The 21,841-nt window shown below is 39.9% G+C and overlaps 1 long non-coding RNA gene across 1 annotated transcript in view; it reads right to left on the reverse strand.

Annotated features, from left to right (window-relative positions):
- The window catches only part of LOC120324654, a 35,264-nt gene that overhangs the window by 5,139 nt on the left and 8,284 nt on the right, over window positions 1-21,841 (reverse strand). The gene's annotated exons all lie outside the window — the stretch shown is intronic.

The raw sequence follows: 21,841 nt of genomic DNA on the forward strand, positions 1-21,841 counted from the left end.
AATCTCCCCCGGTACAGTCATCATTGTTAAATTTTAAATATGAATCATTTTCCAGGCAGCACAATATTCAGTTGGCTCCTCCTTCCATTTTCCCACAGGGGTCTGAAAAATGTTAAACTGTTCTCTTCACAATTAAATTCACGAAACACTTAAATTCTATGGTAGTCAGACACCAAGGAACAGGAAAATCATTTCATCTCATAATGTTTTAGAGCCCCTAGGCAAATGTAAACACTGTATGCTGTGATAGAAGAAGGATTTATTGCTGCTGCTGAACAGAGAATCTGCTGATTTATTTGTAATTCCAGTAGATTTTTGAGGGTAATTTATTTATTACAGAATTTTGGTGAAATGATTATTTAGGAAGCTTGAACACACCAGACCCATTTGTGTGGAGATGCATTTTAAAGAAAAAGATACAGAACCAAATCAATCTGTATTGAACTAACACTGGCCTGTAATAGTGAATCATTACTGCACTCACTCTCCTGCCAGAGCATAAAAGGGGTTTGAGCTCTCATGTATCACAGGTTCTGGAGGCCAAGTGACATTTGATAGGCAACCACTGCAGGTGCTGCTGGAGACACCTTAAGCTGAGGCAGGGAAGTATCTAAGTCACTATTATATTCTTGCAAATGTTTTACCCAAGGTTAGTTTAATTCATTTCGCTGAGAAAAACATCTCTCAACTCTGCTCCCAAGTGTTGTTTCAAGCATTCATTTATATACATCTCAGAATGCCAAAGGTTACCACTGTGAGTCAGTACATCTCTGCCAGTATATCAAATTCATAGAAACATTGGTAAAAATAGGACTTTTACATGCCACTTACTTTTACAGGAAGGACTTGGCTCTACTGGAGCCTCTTCTGCTTCAGCAGCGTTGGACAGCCCTGGGAACTGCTTGGGGAACTGAGGGAGGGTAAATTCAGTTTTGTGGCAGAGGTTGAGCCACGAGTCTCCAACACTGCTCAGCAGTGGATGTGCTTGCAGGAACAGCCATCCACACACTGTCTCTGTGGATATCCCAGTTCCAGCAGTGGGCTGTCATCTTGTGTCCTCCTTTTTCTCCTGTCCAACCCGCTGGCTCCTATTGCAATCCAGGGATTAATACTTTGGGAAGAAGCCACCCCCTGTACAGCTACATCTGTGATATCCAACATGAGCAGGCTGAGCTGTGACTACAGCCTGTGGCCATGCCACAGCATTGCTAAGGAAAATCATAAAGAGCCTGGATCTGATCATCACCTTATTTGACAGTTCATCACTCATGTCTCCACTGAAAGCTGTCTGTGTATTACTAAAAACCCAAAATCCTTTTTGTTATCTTCTTACCCTCCATGCTTATTTAGAGAGCTGAGAGTAGACAGGAGACTTCTTTAAACAAAAGCATAATTTCAGAATTTCTCTTCAAAGATACCACAGAAATCACTCCAGAATATCTGTCAAGCTGGCATTCCCCTGAGACTGCCTTAGCTCTTTGCTCTGGCTAACTTGAAGTGAGAACTTGAACCATATCTCAGATAACTGCTGTAGAGAATCAATTTTCAATTTCCTGCTGAACTCCAGATATATATTTAAATACTCAGTACTTCTGGCATCTGGAAAGAAACCAACAATAAAATCAAATGGTCAAGCCACTCATCCGATGAGGGGAAAATCTGCAATGAATCAAGCAAACAGGAGACTCAGACACAGGCCTGAATGGTAAATTTTCTCAGCACCACTGTAAAATCAGTGCCATTATCTCATTGTCTTTTTGACAAAAAAATGCCTAGTAACTCAATGCCAATTTTATCTAAACCAGAATATTTCCGTAGAATTCACAGTTCATTTTAAAGTAGTCTAATTTTTTAGTGGAAGGGAAAAAATAGATGAAGTTCATCATGAGGTTGAAATCATTGACTTAATTAGAAACAAGGTTTAGCCAAAGAAGGAGAACCTCTGTTCTTACAAGAGAGACATTGGAGAAATGCTGATCTTTCTCAAGGTAATGAGTGTTTTGTCACTTTTCATGGTCAGACTTTTATCCTAATAACACACTCTACGCCTTACTGTATGCTGTGATTAGGATACATGTCTTTCAGCTCAGCACTCTGCAGGTTTGCCTTTATTTTTCTCAATCTTCAATGTCCTTAATAATAAGTAAATAAGTTAATACAACAGCCCCTGAAGAAAATTCATGGTTTAAACAAGGCCATTGGAAAGATTCATGTGAAAGGCCCTACAGCACTTTTGACTGAGATTTTATTTGAACAAAATTCTAACAAATGGACCAGTGTTTCCCAAGAACGTTCAAATGTTATCAAGTGGGAAACAACGCTCCCTGGCACAGTATCCAGGCAGACCAGGAAATGCATCTTTTTGTATTCAGAAGGCAAAATGTTAAGTATGGTCATGCAAAATCACAGTTGTGAGGATGTATTAAACTGGAATACACAAGGTAGGAAGGATGATAAGCAGAAAAATCACAGCACCTTTAATTGTCCTGCAGTTTTGCAAGGTGTTGCTGCTTTAAGGGAATCAGAACACTAAAAATGCCTCCCTCCCCTTTACCAGCTGTTGTAAGGCTGTTTCTGAGAGTACCTGATGGGAAGATGAAACAAATATTTTTATCTACAAAGCTCTGAATGTAGGAACTTGTAAAGCACTTCTTTGAAGTCAGAGTCATTGGAAACTGAAGAGGTAAAGCCATGCAAACAGTAACACCGGTGTCTTTGGGAGGTTTTATTCCCAGCTAACCTGCTCCCACAGTTTGTCCAGACAGCTGACATGCTGGGAGCCTTCTCCAATTTGCAACGAGCCATCAGCATCTTGCAAGCAGAAAACAAAGAGAAATGACAACAAGGTATCAAAAATAAGCTCATCTTGATGTCACTATTCAGGAGGGAAGCAGCAAACAAAATAATAGGCAGGCTGGTGACAACTGCAGAATTTCTTGGTTTTCAAAGGTGTGAGAGTAGAATTGGAAAAATTAATTGGGTTCCAATTTTATCCTCGTTCTGTGAAAATGCATGAGCAACTATGGGCAAAAATGCCAATAGCTGTAATAGTAATTATAATAATAAATATGACAGGAACTGCCTGAAAAGTATTAATTTGCAAAGTTAGGCCTTTTCAAAACTCCTACTTGAGGGACCTTTGGAGGCTGTTTCTTGTAGAATGACAGAACATCCTTTTTAGAAGGATTTAGACACGTCCTCTTGTGTGGTGCCCCTTCAAGGCAGCATAGCAAGGCTCCATATTTGTGTGAGTCTGAGGGAAAGATCAGCTCTGTCCAAGGAAAACCACTGACTGTGCTGCAGTGCCTTCCCCTCCAGCTCTGTGCATGCTGCCCATCACTTCCCCTGGGCTTTCAGGTCAGAAGGTGCCAGTGCAAATGCAAGGAGAGAAGCAGTTCTCTGTGGCCAAGACTGAGATAACAGGGAGGATGCCCATCAGTGCTTAAGTCTGGCTTAGCTTAGCCCTCATGGCATCACCATGGCCAGGTTGGACAGGGCTTTGAGCAATCTGGTCTAGTTGAAGGCATCTCTGCCCATGGCAGGAGGGTTGACACTAGATGATCATCTAAGCCAAGAAATTCTATGATCCTCTGATTCCTAAATCTTAAAATGAAGTCTGCATTTTTTGCACAGAAGGGGTTTGGAAAGCTGTACTTTAATTCCACTCTCATGGAAATCAATAGAAAGTTGCCATTGCTTTGAAGAGCTGGATCTATAGCAGTGCTCTGCAAAATCCTACCCTAGTGCTGAAATGCCTTCACCTGCCTTGAAAACTGAAAGTCATACACCTAAGTTAAAAATGTCCTTGTTCAGTAAGGGGTGACAGTACTGACACAGGAGAAGACTCTTTGATGGCCTTCAGAGGAACATCGGTGTGGGTGGGCTCAGCCACCTCTTCATCTGGAGAAATACACAGTCTGTGTATCATAGCATGAGCTATTGGGGGGGGGTTATGCACTACATGCACCTTAGGCTGTAACTGGGTGGCAAAATATCTCCCCAGCAGAGATCTTTTGGTGCATTGAGTTCCACAGGTACCAGTGGCCTGGGGGGACTGATGTATTTAAGAGAACAAATCTAATTCAAAGTCATTTGGCTCTAGGGGTAATTTAACCATGCTGGTATTGCTGAGCGATTATGTGTATTTGAAAGAGAGAAAAGCAAATACCCAAAGGCTTCTTGTTTACGATTTCAAGAAGTTTCTTCAGGGCAGAGCAGGGTGCTGATAACGCAGGAGCTGATCCAGCCCGATAGCACTATCAGCACCTGAGGAGCAATAACTGATCTGCTCCGCACTCACCAAGCCCACCAAGCACTCTGCATTGTGTTTACCTAATGATTAAATGGAATGACTTTCCTTTAATCAGCGTGTCAGCTTGAGCAGCGTTATGAAATCAGTCAGGGGTGAACGCAGGCTCCTGAGCCGAAAGGGGCGTTTCATCACAACTTACTCCTGAAATCCGTAACATTGCTGTGCCAGGGAGGGTCCTTGTGGGATGCTGGCTTCCTTACTCAAATACAGATTGTCCAAAATTAAAGCAAACACCCTGTTTCTGTATTTTATTGCATCTCCTCTCCCAGCTTGCAAGTTCACCCAAGGATTTTTCTTTCCTTAAAGAATTCCGTGTAGTAATCATTTGTTCATGTCACATGGATGATATCTGACAGTTTATCCCAGTTATCATCAATAACTATTAATGACCCTGTTATTGTAATGAAGCTGCATCAGCTCGTAGCCTCACTTGCATTCAGCTCATTTTTCATTTGATTATGAAATTCAGAATGCTTCTCTCACAGGCAAGCTTGCTTGCTTAAAAGGGCAGGGATCTGTGCATTTGATTGCTTTTTGAAATGTGGCAGATTACACTATTTAGCTACTGTTCTGGAGATGTGGAATATATCATGTGTTTCCTTAATCCTAAAATATAAGTTATTGTCACTCCCAGAGAAGCTGCAGCATGTAAAGTTTTAGATGCACACAAATCCAAATTGAATGAAGTCATGTTTTTTCAATGCTGAGGAGGTTTAACAAATTCATGTAGACACTAATGAGTATTACTGGGCTTATGGAGGGTCATGGAAAATTAGACTGGCTTTTTAAGCCATTATTACAGATTTTCTCATTGTTACATGTTAAACTATCTACTATTAATACAGCCTTACTTTTGCTTTTGGCCATTGGACAATGTTTGAGGTTCAGTGGCATGGCTATCTCTTCATACTCTTTGTTTCTTTGGTAGTCACATATTTTACCCAACTTTATGGGTTTGGCAGGATTTAATTTCTAACTTTAACTTACCGGCTTCTTCCAGAAATTTGCCTTGTATCCATTCTGCAAATAAAACTGTCATGCAACACAATGTGTTTATTTACCTCATTTTCCCATCAGCATTTGTTGGAATGGTGTGTGCCACCACTGCTGTAAAAAACATCTATAATTAGAAAAATATTAGTTTCTTAAAGATACAATGCTGAGTTCAGGCCTGATTAAGTACCAGTGGAGTCAGCTGTTACCAGAGTAGAAACAGGAGCAGTTTGAAAGACTGCATGTGGAGCCAGCATACATAATACATGTCTTTCATTCACCAAGGATATCATCCCGTGTTTCAGCACAGTAGAATGAATCTGCAGTATCCACAACTTGCCCAAAGGTGAGGAGCTGAGCTGTGGAGGACACATTTTACCCAGTGCAGCTTCTTGACATTAGAGGGCTCCATATTCCAGAGTATGGCAAAAGCAAATCTCATTCTGAGGTCAATAGAGATGACATTGGAAAGAGAATTATTGACTCCTCTTGGAGTTATGGTTTGATGGTGCTGCAGATTCAGCTTCTGAAGCTTTTGAAGTCAAAAGCATCAGCTGAAAATGCAAAGAGTTGGTCTGTTATATTCATTCTACTAGTTCATGTGAGTTTACAAAGGTTGTAGGGGGCTCAGTGTTACCGAGAGGAGATCAGACATCATGGATCTCTTTCTCTTGTATCATGATGGATCTGGTGTTATACTGGCATCATCTGTCTTCCCAGGACTCAGAAAAACCTGGCATACACCATCTATGAGGGAATACTGTTACTGAGACACAAATGCAGGGAGTGTCCACGCCTGATACAGATTAAATCTCATCTAAACTTGGCTCTAACAACTGCAGAGGCACAGCTGCATGCCATGCCTGTTGTCCCTCACTATCAGAACTCTAGAAGGAGCTGTCAGCACAGCAGCATGACACCAGGCAGTGGAGCCTGGATCAGAAAGCCTGGGAATAGCACATGGTCATAAGGGAAATTCTTGACAGGAAGGGTCATTAGACATTGGAATGGACTGTCCAGGGAGGTGGTGGAGTCATCATCCCAGGAGGTGTTTAAGAAAAGACTGTACATGGCACTTAGTGCCATGATCTAGTTGATATGGTGGTGTCTCGTCAAAGGTTGGACTCTATGATTTCACAGGTCTTTTCCAACATAATAAAAAAAAAAAGAATCAGAAAAGCTTCTGTGACAATAAAGACAAAAACTGAGGTCAGGACAATAGACTCAAAAGGCACTACTTGATCCCCCCCTGGATAAGGATAGGGCAGTGTGTGTTTTTCAGTATCCGATCTTACACCATAAGGATTCTCCCACTCATGCTAGAACCTCGGTTAAATATTTCTGGGTTCTATTTTGGCATAACTGATGAACTAGAATGCCTTTCCTGTCTCCTATGGCTCTCAGCATGGGTTGCCTATTAGAAGGACTGTGGAGCTGCCAAGGTCTGTGCCCAGTGGCTGTAGTACACACCTCTAGACCGAGATTGCACAGGTACACCTGGGATAGCTGGGTACCACTCACGTGATGTACAGTGTGGTAGGGTACAACAGGTAGCAGCTACTGGTCCTTGTCTTGCAGAAATCACCAGTTTCATTCTATTGTCTTGCTGAGGTAGAACTTTCTGTGACCATCACAGAATGTTACAGAGCAGAGTTCAATGGCCCTTCAGGAAGATGCTGTCTTTGTGCAGAGCTGGGCACAGCTCTTAAAAACCACTTGCAGAAAATTTGCATTATGAATGTAGGAGCTTTTCCTTGACATAGATAAGGTAAAAAGGTAGTCATTGTGGAGCAAGAACAAATATTCGAATGCCATTATCTCATCTTTATGGCTCACTCTATTAACAAAAAAATACTTTAAAAATATTTTAAATGGCTAAACTCCAGAAGGAGCTCTTACACATAATGACATAGCCTTGAGAAAGTGCAACTTGTATTTGTTGCACTTCAAAGAGTCTAATCCTAAAGATATCTTCCTAAGGAATAAATGCACTCATGAGTTGAACTAACCCTATTCTATGGAAGATAAAAGAGCTTTTCCAGGTAGTACTTGTACAGTTCCAAGCCTTCAAAAGTGAACATTTTTTATTGAGGCAACTACAGAGGGAGGGGCTTCATTCAAGCCATGTGCCCACACTCATACCCTATCCCATCAGCCCTTCCTCCCCGACCACCAATATCCTGACCAAGTGGCTGCTGCAGGGGCAAACAGGTTGTTTGTAGCTCAGAGGCTTCAAAAGGAATCAGTATCTTGGGGAACACTGAAACTCCCTCTTTTTCAATGCTTAATGACTGATATATTTCTCCTGGTAAATATGGAGAGACAACTGGATGATTTTGGTAGGGAGGGCCAGATTGTTACAAACACTATGATGTCCTAAAAGACAATCAAGTAGAGCTGGCTAACGAAAATCTCATTCTGTGAATTTTTGGCTTTGTCCTGATACATGGACTATGTTTTTCTCAAATGCCATGGGCATAATATGGTCACATAATTCTGGAAAATGCCTGTAAAAATAATAATTTTACTAGTCAACAACAAAGACAGTAAAAACAAGGAGAAGAGTACTGCTCAGAGTGCGGAGAGCAGCAATGCAGGGAAAATCTCAGTATCTTTTTCAAAGTTTCAGAGCTGGACACTCCAACTTCAGCACTTGCAAATTGTGTATACCCAAGATAGCAGGAAAATTCCCACTGTGAAAGGCAGCGTCTGCTTTTGAAGCAAATGTGTGAAATTTTACAGCAGCTGAAGATCCGGTACTTGTTGTTGAATTTATTGAGCCTGAACTAAATCCCTGTGTAACCAATGGGGGAAAAAAAGAAAGGAATGAAAAAAAGAGAAACCCCTTCCCTTCAGCACTTCAGAGCCCAGCCTGGTTACATGTGGAGCCCTCTGGGCCCTGTGCACGGATATCAGCAGCTCTCAAGCCATGACCAGCTGACTAATACAAGCATCCTGACTCATTCCTGGTCTACTGAAAAATCCCAGAAGTACTATAAGTGGCACATATTTGGTCACAAAACTGCTATGAAAAGCTTACAGAATGATATATCTGAAACAAAGTACTCTCTGAAAAAATTTGGGGGTGAGAGGGAGTAAATTTTCTCATTCACATCTACAGTGTCTACAGGGTAGTGAGCCTGGTACCCAAATCACAGATCAATAATATTCTGGCAAGATGATTCCTCACCATGCTTCACTTTGAGATAAATTCATGTAACATGGAGAAGCAGCTGCAGGAGGAGAACAAATAAAACCTCAGTATTTCCTTGTGGCTGCCGAAATTTTTGCTGAATTCCTAATTTTCTCTCTGCATTTGATGGGTCACTGATTTAAATAAATTAAAGACATAAATCACATAAAAACTGTTAGTGAGGGACTACTTTTTCACTTTATGTTTATAAAGTGTATTTATTTCACAGTGGTTTATGGCTTCAGCTGTTGTTACACTAAAATAGTTTCTTCCTTGGGATTTCTCTCTGCCTGGTTCCCAGAATTATAGGCTGCCCATTTCCATAGATTATGGGATCCTTGAGAGACAGAACTTAGGTGACTCTCCTGGCCACCATACAGCAATATGCCCTGAAACACCTCCACCTGACAAGAAAATCCTTCTCTGAAATTCCAGCCATGCCAGAGGCTGCAGACTCCCGTCCCGCTGCTTTTGGCAGCCAGTCTTTCCAAGAGCTTTATCAGAGCACAGCTGGGACCGAAACCAAAGTGGTGCAGCAGTCAGGGATGCTGCAGGACCATGGCAAACACTGGGAAAAATCTGGGATAAACACAGTCACAGTTTTCAGGGACTCTCTGTGGCTGGAAAAGTGAGTTTACTCAATGCTCTCCAAGAAGTCAATCAGGTGCCTGTGGTTCCAGGAGCTGCCTGACGGGAGGTGCTGCTGTTTGCAGAGCTCTGAGCTGGCAGTAGCTCTCCAGATCTCCTGCACAGCCACAGCCCATCCACACCAGCCTCAGCAGCCAACTGAGGAGCACCAGGCTGGGTCAAAAAGTCACAGAATCAAATATTCTAAAAATGCAGATGTGACTCGAGCTTGCTACACAGCCCAGTGGAGAAAGCAAACTGTCAGTGCCACATCTGCTCACACTTCTGCATTTATTACATTTGAAACGAAATTTTGACATCTATAAAGCAGAAAGAGCAGTTGTGTGTTTGTATTAAAACATCATTTGGATAAGCAATAACCAGTGATTGGTGTAAACATCTGTGATATTATCTGGCTATTTTCATTTGAGTCCTTTCACACTGGGAAAGGCAAAGAGAAAAAGAAAAAAAATAAATTATCACACGTGATGGTTCAAATTTGGCTTTGTTAAAGATACATTCCTTTTGATTTTCCCATGCAATTCCCATAGAGTTAAGATAAAGATGTTTGTCTTCTCTATGGAATCAAACAAACATTCTGGTATTTTGGTTTGACTATGAATCATGCTCCTAAAACATTTTTGTTGATTAATTTTTAATCCCAAATTGATAAATTCCTGCTCACACAACAATGTTAACACTAAGATCCAAGCCTCCCTGAGCCCTTAATCTGAATTTCCCTTGTTAGTACTAATGGGGTTTAATTTGTCTATGAGAAAAATAATTAACTATAGCCGAAAACAAGGATGAGATGGAACAGACAAGAGAAAAGACACAATTTTTTTATAAATGAAGCATGTTAGCCTTTTGTTAGGTAATAACAAAGCCACTTTGGTTATTAGTATCCACTATAGAAACACTGAGGAAATTTATTCTAGCCACAGAAAAAGCACTTCCACTGTTTTATAAAAACAAATATTTTCTTCATGTATGCTGGGAGGGCAGAGTGGGAACCACTTAAAAGCATTTGTGGGACTTTCAGCTCATCGTAGTTTATGTCAGGCAAGAAAGTGATAAAAGATGTTGATTTTATTAATAATTTATAGAAATCAGTATTTATAGCCTGCTCGGTGTGTGGCAAATTGAAGGCCCACAGTATTAAACAACTCATTAGAAACACTAAGCATCAGGATTGTTTAATTGTACACAAGTTCACAACATGCAAACCATTAAATCACTTCAAAGGAATATATGTGCTTTTATATACATATCTCTTCCCCCTGGAAAGAACATCCATTTCATCCATTTCTCTTCCATCTTTTGGGGCTCACTGACTGCTCCATTATCCCTGCTCCTGAGGGCAATTCACAGCAATGGTCCCTGAGGAGCAGTGGGAAGCTGACCAGTGTGTGATCCAAAATGTGTTCACACTCGACCCCCACAGTGCACTGTCTTGATGTTACTTCAGGTGTTGCTTTTAAAACAAATGATCTGTGATCAGTCTGAGAAAGCTTCTATTTACCACCCCCAACTGAGGTTAATAAGGAGGGACTAATAGTGCTACACTTTTTTAATTTTAATCCAGTGGTTAAAAAGAATCACAACCTCTTCTTTTTAATGAAAACTTAATTGATATATTCCTTAACAAAATTTGTATGGTGAACTAAAGCAAAGAGTTCCTAGATATAGACTCAATCTTCCTTTTCAGCACAGCTGATCTCTGCTGTGTCCCAGTGGCACTTTACGAGTGATGCTTCTGTAACACACTACAAACATTTCTGTCAAATGCTGTGGGTGGAGCTTTTTCACTGCTTTCCCTGGTATTTTTGAGATATTAAATCATTATCTTAGGGGCTGTAAACTAGGGCAGTGGCTAGTTCAGTCTTCAGTTGCAACTGGAAAATCATTCAGGCCATTTACTTTGTTTTATGCTTTCTTAGCTGACAGTGATTTATGAAGATAGCATTTCCTACATGTTAAAATTCTGAAAAGATCACATATTAAAGTGATGTCAAAGTTACCTAAACTGTAAGCTGAAACAATTAATTTAAGGCCTAATGCTGTAATGCCCACATTGATCAAATTTTTACAACTGCTTGCATTAAAAAGCTCCTTGATTTCGTGCATAGGTAATTATTATTAAAAGACTGACTTTAAAAAACCTCCTCTGTACACAGTAGATCAATAACCTGTCCAAGAAGCAAGGAGCTGTGGAAATGAATTATAGAGGGAACTGTGAAGATAAATTATATGGAATAATTAAATAAAAAACCCCTGTGTGTGATTGACAGGAAGAAGACATTTTTGTGAATATCTAGTCAACATTTTACTGTGTTTTTTTCATTCTTAAAGGATACAGAAAAATGCAAATTAGGCCTTTACTGTGGTTTTGGTACCTTTCTTAATTAAATTTAGTCTCAAGGGAAGGAGTTGTTTATGACTCTATACCGTGTGCAGGACTGCTTAGAGGAGACCAGGAAAAACACCAGCAAAGACGTGAGAAAGACGCAGGTACATTGTAAAAGAAGCAGGAAAAAAGTGCCATGAATTTATAAAGAAATTGTTGCAGATGGTACAGGCTAAAGAAGAAGACGAGTGGGTCAAGAGATGCAGGGAGGAGGCTGGATCCAAACTCTCTGAACAGCCCCAGGTCTGGGCCCATCACCCAGTGTGGGCAGCCAGACCTAAACCTGGTGTCTGACTCTGGCCTCCTCAACAACCCAACATGACAGCTCCTCAAGTTATTGATTTGGTGAAAAACGGAACAAATGAACATTTTCGAATGTCAAATCATCCTGTCCATTACAAATACCAGCCTTCTACAATTCGTGCCTTTTAGCAGAGGCTTCAGATTGATAAAGAAATGTTTCTGGAAGTGTAGGTTGGTATGGCTGCAATTGTATTATTTTGCTACTTAATGGCCTAGAACTGAGGACATAGTACACGTCTCAGTTTACTTTTCTGAGACAGCAATTGATGATATAAGTTAACATGGTATATGCTTTTTATTCATTTATGGGAAGCCAAAGTGATGAAATCACACAGCTTGAGTTTCATAGGCACAACAGTCATATTTATTTAGTGTGCCCTATTTACAGTGGATTTTTAAAAGCTGCAATCCACATGAGTGCCATCATATTAGGCTACAAGAAATTGTTCAGATTGTTTCCTGTTTCCAGCTTCTGTGCTAGGGAATAAACTGCTGTGTTAAAGATGTGCAGTGTGAGTAATGTGTGTGGTCATTCATATCTCCAATTATTTTTATTGTACAAATTAATTTATTATAGAGCACTGGAAAATGCCACAATTTGACATATTCTGTATTTAAATATGCATGCTTTGTATCTAGCATAGATTTATAGACAATATGTTTGTACAAGTGTATCTAGTAAGTTAGAGGCGTTTATTAATCTTGGAATTACTGTGATAGTAAAAGCATTATTTCTTCAGCCTCTCTATTGTTTAATAGAAATGACAAGTAGTTCAGACATTTGGAGATGAATGAAGCAGCACCAAGAGCAGTTCCCTTGGAAAAAACTCAATAAACATCTACAGTTGTAAATCTAACCACTTTTCTTGGCAAAACAACATTGAAGAACTGTTACAGAATTATAAAATGTTGTAAACCGGCCTTTTTAGGATCGAACAAGAATTTTGCTCTGTTCTGTTAAAGAATGATGGCTGATAACAAACCAGTTTCTCCTTTGCACTTTCCAACTTAATTACTTGAAACACTGGGTACTTCTACCACTAACCATTAGTTTTATGGTAAATCACACGACATTTTAGCCAGAGCCTGACAAACTCACTGTGCTGGGTTGACCAGGGCTGGATGCCTCCTCCCCCTCCTTCTTCACCGACCTTGGTGCCTGCAGAGCTGTTTCTCTCACATGTTCTCCCTCATCTCTCCAGCTGCAGTTTCAGTTGCACAGATACTTTTTCCCTCTCCTTAAATACATTATCCCAGAGGTACTGTCACTGTCACTGATGAGCTTGGCCTTGGCCAGTGGTGGGTCTCTCTTGGAGCCGCTGGCATTGGCTCAGTCAGACACAGGGGAAGCTTCTGGCAGTTTCTCACAGAAGACACCAAAATCTGGCCACTCAAACCCAACACACCCACTAAGAAATGGCTGCAGTACTTTAAATCCTGCATTTAACAGTGAAGTTAGTTGGGATTACTCATAGGAGGTAAAGCTGAGTAGAAAGGTATTGTAGGTTTGTATTAGGGGGTGTGTTATTTCCAGAAGATAAGATGCTCTGTACATGCTCCTAATACAGTCTTCCATCAATGCCCAGCCTGCTAACACTGTGAATGGAAGTGACTGATCTACAATTTGCATTCCCTTTTCAGTCCATCAACAGAACATTATTAAATCCATTGAGCCAAAAGCCATTAGAACAGCACTCACGTATGAAACAATGCACAGGTCTGCTTGTTCCCATTTTTATGCACTGCTATAGGACTATAAATATTCATCGTAATGTAACTGAAAATTATTGAAGTGAGAAAAAAGAGAAACAGGGAAGCCATTTGCTTCAATTCATAAACAGCATCTGTTGGGAAGTTATTCATAGATTGCTTCAGGGCCTGCTGAGCAGCAAGCCCATGGAAAAGGATGCCATTGCAAGCAAATTGGCCAAAACTGCAATGGAGATGCTATTAAACATGATTCACTGACAGCCAGGGAGCATGATCAGGCACCGGGTTGTTTTATGTCTTCTTTTATCACTGGGACACAGAAGTAGCCTCCAGCCAAAGTCTCACACAGCTCAAATTAGAAGAGCAACCTTCGAAGTATATTAAGGCCTAACTAGTGGCAAGAGAAAGTTGCGTGAAGTGATATTATAGTGAATTCAGTTGTTTATTTGTCCCTACCTGGGGCACATGTAAAATCCCCTTGTGAATCAGGGTGGCTATAACCTTTCCTACCGTATAATTTTGGCCAAAAGGTGTTTGCATATCTTCTTGTAAAAAGGTGAATATGCAGCCTAATGGATAAGTGAAAAGCAATTAATAAGTCAATAAGCATCCTTTAGCTTCTCATTAAATTTCAAAATACAGTTTGGCAGAAAAGTGACACCATGCCAAAGAAAATTGCATCTGTGCAAATCCATAGAAGAGAGCAAGTACATTTTCAAGCATAGTTTATTATTGGGAATAAAGTACTCAGCTGCCAAATTTTGTTTGCTGATTTACAGAGCAGAGCCACAAAAAGGCAAAACTGCTCAGCAATTTTGAATTCAGTTCAAATGGTGCTGAGTCTTCAGCTAATGAACTGGCCTAAATTTTTTTGCCACCTGTAGGATTTATCAGACCATGAGGAATTTGAAAAATGCATTTGCAATCAATATGTGGACAAACAATTTTCCCAACCCCATTCATCCCCTTGTTGCAAATTATTTATACTTTTAATTAACTCCAGCAATACACTGACTGTAAGTAACTGAAAGTGCAGCCCCCTTTGTAACAGGGATGTCACATGGGCCCACAGCTCATAAGGTGAAGGGTTTTCTTATATATTTTCTCTATTTTGCTGTGTTGTAATTGAGGTAAATAGCAAGAGATATGAAGCCATTTGAATGATCTTTTTTGACTACTTTTGAATATCAAAGAGTTGTTTTCTCTTTTCACAAAGATCTGGGGAAAGACGTATTCTTCATCTGCCTGACCTGCATGAAGTGGGAGACCTTCATGTGACTGGTAGGCTTTAAATCAAGCACATAAAAATGTCTGATTTTGCAAACAAACAATGATATTTTCTCCTAAGAAAGCATTAATCATTTGTCATTTGGTTTTTACATTTTGTTGTTGAAGTACAAACTTGACTGTGACTCAAGTGAGTGAAGGTCTTTTGCACATAAAAATGCCTGATTTTGCATGCATTTTTTGAGGGATATTTTGAGCAAATGCATTTCCAAAAATTAGGACTGTTTCATGCTAGGGGAAAAAAAGATAATTTATTCATCAAGTACCCTGGAATGTGATAACTAGCAGGCATCAGTTACATCTATTCATTAGACTCCTTCTCCAGAAAGTTAACTTAGCTTTAAATTATTCATTTAAAGGTTGGTACACTCTCCAGGAACAGTAGGAGATGTGGTGGGTGTGATACATTTAAGGGGTAACAAATGCTCAAGCACAGAGAAACCTCCACTCAACCACTCAACCTTTAAACAGAAGAAAAAAACATATTAAGAAGTTTCATCCAAATTTTCTTTATATTCACTTTTGCCATAACATGTCCTTTTGCTATTCATTTGCTGTTTGCTAAAATAATTGAGATTTTACCAATAAAAGATTTTACTGAGAAAATATTTGTTGCCAGTAGATTACATATCTGAACAGCTACAAGATGTGATGTGCAGCTTCAGCACTTCCTGTTCAACATGAAGAACTACAGCACGTGATTGACTACACATAATTAAACACCATACCCTGAAAGTCACAGATCAGGCTAAACTGTTCAAATGTGTGTGATATTATCACATCCTAGCAAGGCTAAATGAGAAAATCAATGTTTGACAAGTAAAACCGGATCATAACTTCAGAGATTAATTATTCATTGTATATAACTTGCTTGCCCTTTCATCTCTCCACACCCAAATTGTGTAATTCTATTAATTCCGTGTACACCCTGGTTTTAAACATGGAAGGATGTGGTCTGGCAGCCCCACATCCACAATTGGAATATAAGTGTGGGTTTTCCAGCTTGGGGGCACCAAGTAAATCCTGTTACTACCCTTCGTCTGTTAAGTCAAGTAATAAAATTAATGGCCCAAGTGCTTTCAGACTCAGGTTCCATATTCTCCAAGAAACTGTATTTTGTGGTGTATTTATCCCTGTCCTCTTACACTTCCAGCACACAGTAGAAAGTATTTGAACAAAACACTCATACAGATCTCTACTCATAACTTCCCTGCTCCCTCAGTGAAGCTTCAGGGACTGTTCAACTGGAATTGGCATAAATTTAGACAAAATAATTTTAAAGATGATCAACCCCCCCCCCCATTCTTGTTTATGAAGGAAGATAATTAATTTTCAAAGATGCTACTGCATATATTAGAGTCATTAGGAACAGCTCTAATTTCTGCCGAGACAATTTATGGAGATTTCCATTCCTTTATTTATTCCTTTATTAAATGAGGGAGATGCCATAGCAACCCCTGTCACACACTTCCATTCATGTATTGATTCAGCATTATTCAATCTGTATGTAGTTTCATTATTCAATTCCATATGCAGGTTTTAATGTCTCACATTATGCCGTAGACTCTCCAAATCAAAGCCATTCATTGTAATCCTCCCACATTTCCAGGTTTCTGAGTAACCTGGGACAGAAAAACAATAACTCTCAGGAGCTGGCCTGGGTCTAAGAAGAATTTACCTATGAAGACTTTCCCCAAATATTTTCCAATTGATTCCCATTTTGTATCATTTCCACCTAAAAATAGCAACCAGATCAAAGCTCAGTCATTCATTTGAATTAACTAAATTTATAGTGAGAGGAAAGTTAAACCAATCAGCTCTGAAACAGTCTTGCTCTGGCATATTTCCAGCAAAAGTCTATGCTATTCACAGGAGACTTGTCTTCTAAGACAAATTATTTTATAAAAGCTACATTTCTCAGTATAATTGCAATTTTTTACCACTGTAAACATTTTTGGCCATTCACCAAAATGGGGTTAGTCCCTTTTGTGACACAGATCATACCTTGAAGTGATAAAACATGGATCATCTCAGCTTTCTCATAAAGGCCACCACCGACTGGTGGAATGGCAATAATTTTTCCTCCTGAATATCAGAAAGGACCTATACAATAGTCCATCAAACTACTTAACCACACAATTCTGCAGCATCACTCATGGGTCCAAAACCAAGTGGGAGCTGAAAACACAGGAACAGCTCAATACCTGAAGCCTGGCCGGGAAGCGTCCCACCTAACCAAGATATCTAATCAGCACATAAATCATGTGTGTAGCTGTTTTTAGGCCATTGTGCAGCTTTCTACTCCTTTTTAAGTTCCCCTGGAACTACTCCTTCCTCGAGTTCAGTTATATACCCAAGTTTATTTCTGTAAGCCCTGCCTTTGCTCGGTGGAGATGGGAGCTTGCTCCTCAGGTATGCCAAGCCATTCCAGATGCTCCATGACCACATTAGCCACGCTCCAGGCCTGCCTTAGGAAAAGCAAAGCAAATTAGTTCAGACTTGGATGTGCATTAGAGTAATCCCAGGGTTATGAGTTAGAGTAGATAACTCCCTCAGCCAGGAATATGGGTACAGCAACCTCTCAGGCAGACGGACCCTGGAAAGGGTCACAAATGTTCTGCACTGAGAAACTCTGGGATACATCTGCAAAATCCTCCTTTGAGTTTCTTACCTCCTCTAGGAGCTAACTTGCTTTTTGCCTGTTAAGGCTTTGATGCAAAAGAGAAGAGCTGTTCACCCACAGTGTGAGAGAAAGTTGGATAACCACTTTTAATGGCATATGGCATGTCCATCTGTTAAGGATATGGCACGTCACACATCTGTGTTCTGGCACCGGACTGGGAGCAGAGCTGCTCCGAGCTGCCATCAACACCATCAACTCCCTTCCTAAATAACAAGTGATGGCTTTCCCAGGAAAGGAGCTGCAAGCTCAAACCAGAGTCCTGAGCCACACCAGTGTGAATCACAGCAGTGCTTGTGCCTCGTGCACCCAAATGTGATGGGGTGTCAGCACACCACAGCGAGAGCAGACTCTGCCCTATACATGTAGGAAATAGAAGAAAAGAGAATGAAAGGAAAGCAGAACAACTCTCGTGTAAAAGCTTTGTTCACATCAAATGTTCTCGACAAGCCTGACCCAAACTCCTCTCACCAGACAGGCTGTGAGTAAAAGCAGTGGAGACATTGTCCATATTGTTTTAGTTTTCTGGTCATGCTTCGAATCTTAACAGATCTGAACCTTAAATCCCAAAGCCGGGTCTGCATCATGAGGTGCCTCAGCAGGCAACTGTATCCATAGTTTTAATGAAGACTCAAAAAACCTAAAGGTTCCTTTCCTTAATATTCATTATCCTTCCAGGATGGAGACTCTGAAGGCACAGGCCTAGGCAGTGATTAATTCTTAGGAAAAACCCACTGAGGCAACACCCAAATTTAACTAATCTCATCAGTTTTTTTCTTTAGGAGCAATTCTTTCTCATGTGTGATGTCAGGTGAGGAAAACTACGGAACCAGAAATCTTCCAACCAAAAATTATTCACCAGGTTTAAAGGAGCCTTAGGATAATAATTTTACTCATCTAATTATATTTCCAGTCCAAACAATTACATAAATAGGAACAAAAGTGAGAGTTCCCTATAGGCTGCTTGAAATACTGTTCACTCTCCAAAAATGTAATCGATATCTCTGGGGTAGTTCAGAGAGTGAACATATAATCATAAAATACAGGAACAGAATGTGTTAGCAGGGACAGAAAAAAAAGCAGAATAAATGACACGGCTTCAGCATGTAACCCAGGAAACAAAAATACCTCGTTCAGCTGGCATTTTTCAAAGTGATATATGTCAATACTGTTGTTCCCTTGTAGGTTAACTAAATCTATCAAAAATGGATACAGTCTAAGACTTGGTAAAACAGTCTCTCTCTTTGCAGCTGCTTTCTTGAGAAAGTTCAATTTGTATTACAGGAGGCCCGCAGATAGAGAGTCACGTATCTCTAGCTTGCTATTCTCTGCCTGCCTTTGATTTTTATAAATTTGTGCTGTGGTATAATCAGAGCTTTTAGCACTGAAAACATGCATTCTTTTTTGTTAACAATTTAAAATTTGAAAACTCAGCAGCAGGAGGTTAAATCAAAAATCACTTGCCCTTATTCTCTCACCCAGTGGAGGGAAAAGTAACAATAAAAAGAAGCTTTTTGTTAGTCAGATAAAGCAAGTGCTTTGGGCACTGCAAACAGCACCAGGACAAGGGATTTTTAAACAATGGGCTGACAATTGCTAATCCTGAAAGGGGAAGAATGGCAGGAGGCTGAAGAAAAAGGATTCAACTGCTTTTTCATTTCTACTTTCAAAGAGAATATGGAGCATCATAAAGCTTTCTAGCACTGTTCTTATCCATAAACATGGAACAGAACACCACATGCCTTTTTATTACTATGGATATATGGATTACTATTGGACATGCAGCACAAGTAAGTGACTATGCACAAGATAGGAGTGGAGGGTTTCCCAAGGCATATGGATGAAAGCATTTCCAGTCCTGCATGTGGAAATCTCTGTGTTTTCAGATAGATTATTCCTGCAGTCTAACACACAGTCCATTTGTGTGATAGTTGAGGGTAAGTACATTGTACATTAATAGTGCTTGTGTTCTGCAACTCTACAAGTCCTCAAAACCTAAGTGAGAAAAGGATATTTTGAATATTAAATAATAGTCACAATACAATATACTCATGACAACACTGGACCTATCCCAACAAATTTCCTCTTTCACTTAGCTACAAGTCAAGGATACTCAATTTTTTCATGGAGGGATAAACTACCTCAAGTCTGCTTGGATTCTTTCCCTATTTGATGTTGTGCCAATTTACAGTCATCCCTTTGTCCTCTAAGAACATTAAGTTCAATCTGTAGGTCCAGGGAGTTTTCTGTATAACTAAATTAACTTAAAAAAAATCAAAACAAACCAAAAAACAGTAGAAGGAAGAGGTTGTGAAGGACAAGCAGCATTAGCCTTCACAGCTGACAGCAGCTGCAGCTGCCCAGCTCTGTGGCACCCCCAAAACTCACTGTTGGCTCCAACACCCAGCAAGTGGCTGGGTGAGACTCCAGGCAAAAAGCCACCACTAAGCTTTGTGCTGTCACACTAACAAATCCAAGGCTGGTTAGTTTAATGCTGCCTTTGGTGTGTCTCCACTCCATAACATTCACAGCAGCAACTGCAGCGCAGACTCACCCAGGGAGAGGCCAACAGATGTGGTGAGCTGTGCTCACAGCTAGAAGTGCAAAGTGTTTGATCAGCTGCGTGTAGATAATTAGTTCTATAATTTAAAAAGTTTCTGTTATTCCTTAACATCCACGCTAAGCTGCAGCTATAGAAGTGCTTCTCTAAATACCAACTGCCAGAGGAAATTTCCATTCATGGGAACTTTATTTTTAATTCAAGGAAGAACTGAAAACAAAAGAAATTTGTAAGAATGCTCAGAAGACTCACAGGCCAACTTTACATTATTTCTGTAAATTTTAATTTAAATAAAACAATAGATTGATTCCCAAATGCTGTTCAAATAATCTGTTAAGAAGTACAGTGCCAAATATTGAGGTGATCTTCCAAAACAAATATCTCCATCTTTCTGTTGGATAATTATTTAGACCACAACAGCTCTGAACTTTGGCAATAGTGAGCATATGTATGCCATATTGGTTGATCACACTTGCCTAATTTTTGCATATCACAGTGTATTTTAAGGATTAATGCCCAGCCAGTTCTGTCCACTCAATCCAGCTGTGAGTGGACTAGATCTAATCTCTGTTTTTCTAGGTGAAACCACCCATGAACATTCAGAGGATAACTTGCTCACAGCTCCCTTACACCAGCTCAGTGAGAATTTTCTGTATGGGAAAGTCAAACTTTGGTTCAAGTTGGAAAAGAACATGTAAGAACACCACCTTTCCCTGTGCACTCTTCAGACACCACTCACCTTATCCTGCTGATTGTTATGACAAAAACTATTTTGTTTTTTTCTCAGCTCCTGAGAACCAGATCAGAGGGAAGAGGGGAATGGAAGTTACCTCCTTTGCACCAGCATCCTATAAGCTGCTTAATAAGTTTTAGTCTTGTGCAAATGCATTAAAAAAATGAAGCTATTCAGGTATCAATTTGTGCCTACTCTGGCAAAGAGCCTTCTTTATTCTCAATGCCTGTGACAGGAAGTTTGCATCTTGACTTCCAGAGTACAGACTGGAATTTGGAAAAAGAATAAAATATATTTCTAATTACAAATTTAATAGGTTTTATACTGGGTTCTTGAGTGGCAAAACAAAACTTTATAAATATCTTACTTACTGCCATTCACTGGAACAGAACAACAATGTTAAAAGCTTACATTTCTGATATTATATATTTCTGAGAGCTGCATAACTTTGCTGTATAAAAGCTTGGAAATGTTTGAATGGGACTTCTGGTATTTCTCTGCATTCTATTGACAAGAGCACTACTGTCTTCCTATTTCCACAGAGCTTTTAATTGAAAGTATGCATCTCTTTTTTGAATATATAGAAACCACTAACTAAAGCACTGCCCAGTGCAGTGTATCTGACATTTAATCAACATTTACCCATTGTACTGGTTCTCAATACCCACAGCCAGATAAGGAAGGACTTTTGCTATTTTCAATTCATGTGTATCTGTACATGGCTTTAAAGGAGAGGCAGTGTTGAATTTCTTCTGAATTGCACCGTTTCATATCCAGGAGAAAGTACAGTGATGTGAACCTGCTACTTTTGTGCATTTATGTGGAACAGAACTTTAAAAAAATATCATATTATCAGCCCATTTCTGCAAATGAGAATGTTGTTTTTCAAGACAACAGCAACGAGGTGTTATATTGCAGAGCTCAGGCTCCAGATGAGAGATGGCAACGAAGGGCTCCTGGGTTATGTGATTACAGTCCTTCCCTCTCCCTGGTTTTATGAATGTACCTGGTCATTTGCAAAAACATGGCTAATCTC

This window comes from Pipra filicauda, unplaced genomic scaffold, assembly GCF_003945595.2.
Source record: "Pipra filicauda isolate LSUMZ 115617 unplaced genomic scaffold, ASM394559v2 scaffold63_size3267554_pilon, whole genome shotgun sequence".
Taxonomy (NCBI): Eukaryota; Metazoa; Chordata; class Aves; order Passeriformes; family Pipridae; genus Pipra; species Pipra filicauda.